We start from the raw sequence: 2,820 nt of genomic DNA on the forward strand, positions 1-2,820 counted from the left end.
CGCCTCCCATAATATTGTCATATCATGCATCATACAAACCAAGTGAGTCTAACGACTCGGCACGTTCTAAACATGAATAGAAAATAATACATATACAATCACATGCATTTTAAAATCATAATTTTATTTAAATAATATTTTGAACATAAATAAACCATTTAAAATCATTTTCAACATAAATAAATCATATATCGTAAAATCATTTTAGTCGTAAAGCTTTCAATCCTTTATCATTTTGGATGAAGTTTGATCCTTCAAAATAACTAGCTTTTATCCTTTAGTTGACTGATCAGTCTTAAGTTCCCCATGGCCCATGGAAATGGGCACTAGGCTCCACCTGTTGGAGCAGGTGCCCGTCGAGCCAAGTGTTGGCCGAGTGTTCACAATGAAACTCTATGTATAAGCAATCTTTATTTTAGTAATATTTGAAATTATTATTTTGGCACATCTTTATCTGTATACCCATGCTAGTTGCATAGATAAAGCCCTTGAATATACAAATAGTAGAAATAATATGAGATGCTCATATGATGAGTATCATGAAACTCATATTTGTAATATTGTATATTCTAAACGGTTCCTAGTCGATTCAGCCGCCACTAAGAAGGATATAGGCCGCTCGAGTTAGAGACTAGTATCTACGATGTAAGTACCATGTTTCATTGGTAGGGGACATTGTGATATTCGAGCATGCAGATAGGTGCTCTTGGTAGAGCGCACTGAACAACCCTCCATTAAAGGACTTTCCAAGTGGTTCTCACTTATCGAGTGGAAACGTCCTAGTTTATGGTTGTACACCATTAGTCCTTATGACCCGAGACAACATTGAGACTCTATGTGCTATCATTTCACTTTAACTTGTTTACCGACTCTTATGGGGTCATCGGGTGGAAAGGTTGGGTGTCATGTCGAAACATATAGGAGTCGATGCATTGTAGTCGGGGATTCACCGCTTACCTTCGGGTATGGATATCCTATGTGTTATCATGTGTATGTAGGTTGAAATCTCTGGCCAGAGTATGGTGGTAATTATGAAAGGGGTTTCATAGATTACACCATCGATGCAACTACGAAATGACACATAGTATCGATTCATTGACAAATCTCGATAAACCAATGGTTGTCGAATCGGTCGGGATATATGAGTTGAAGGGACCGTACTGTACGCTAACCATAATTGAATGGTTCTTGCAGGCACTATCATTTGATACCTAGGGAATCATGTAAGCGATGCTGCTAGGCGTTTAACATGGTTGGTTGGGTAATATCAGACTTGAGTTCTACGTTCTTGTTATCAAGGGGTTGATAAATAAGAATTGAGCAATTGGGGTATGCTCATATAAGGACATGTTTAGTCCGAATCACATGGAGATATGAACCCACGGCTAGTTGTATCAGTGAACTATTGAGGGCCACACAAGTGCTGGCTTTCTAGATCCCGTTGAGAAGTAAAATAGTTCAATGTGTTGAACGGCTGACAAAAGGGTTTATAAGCGTAAAGAAAAATTAGAAGTATGACATCTATAAAGGAGAAATTAGTTCAATGTGTTGAACGGCTTATAAATGAGTTTATAGGCGTAAGGAAAAAATAGAAGTATGACTTCTATGAGGGAAATATAACTTTTAATTTGTGAAAGTGTTCCTAAATTAAAAGTTGGCCAAGTGAATAATGTATTTGAAAATTGTGATCTTCATAAACATTATTATGGACTAAATTAAATTAATTCAGGTGTTGAATTAATTAAATACTAGTGGGCCTAGTAGAGTCCAAATAATTAAATTAATTCAAGTGTTGGATTAATTAAATCATATTGAGTCTTGTAGAGCTCAATTAAAATAATTATTTAACTAGTGGGACTTGGGTAAATTCAAGTAATGTTTAATTAGTCTCAAATATGTTTGAGATAATTAAAAATAAGTCCATGGATTTTTAATTGTTAAAAATCAAATAAGACTTGCATGCATGGGGAGGTGAAGAGTTGGGAGACAACTTTTACAATGTCCAAAGGCATGGCATTGGAATACACAACAACTTTTCCCAAAACCAAGACTAGTCTCCCTCCCCTTCATTCTTACCTCACATGGCCGAAATTTAGAGGAGTTTTCTCCCTCATTTTCTCTCAATTTTTGTTCTTCAATTGTTGGAGAAACAATACACTTCTCAAAGAAAAATGCTCTAATTTTTCTAGTGCAAAATTAGAGTGGTTTTAGCTAGTTGGTGGTGGGCTTAATATTTGAGCAAGGTGGGCTCAAAGGAAGCTTGAAGATTGTCTTGCCATTGAAGAGTTTAGTTGTATATCAACTAAGTTGGAGCCATCATCAATATTTTAAGATTGATAGGTACATTTCTATAAACACCCTATGTATGTTATATTTGGTGTTTATTGTATTTGCTACACATTATAAGGGGTGGCCGAAAATTTACATAAAAATTCGATTTTTAAAACTTCCGTTGCACTTCCGGTCACCGTAACCGATCCCCTTTCACCACCATGAAAATATGATCGTCGGAGTCCTCTAGAGCCTTTTTCCCATAAACGGGGACTTTTTGGGGCCTTGTCCCTCATGGCATCCCCACAAAATTGTAAGTTCACCGTTTCTTCTTAAAACGGACCCCCCACATATCATACATAATTGGTCACAGTCAATTCACATCCCTCAAAATATTTTTCTTTTTATTTTAAAACCATAAAATATCATATCTTTCCAAAAATAGGATTTTAACAGTAAAAATTGCACAGCTTCACCATAAATCATAAAATTCCATATTTTCATCAAAATCAACATTTTAAATAATATAAAATGCATTATGATCCTTCG

This window comes from Primulina eburnea, chromosome 7, assembly GCF_022965805.1.
Source record: "Primulina eburnea isolate SZY01 chromosome 7, ASM2296580v1, whole genome shotgun sequence".
Classification (NCBI taxonomy): Eukaryota; Viridiplantae; Streptophyta; class Magnoliopsida; order Lamiales; family Gesneriaceae; genus Primulina; species Primulina eburnea.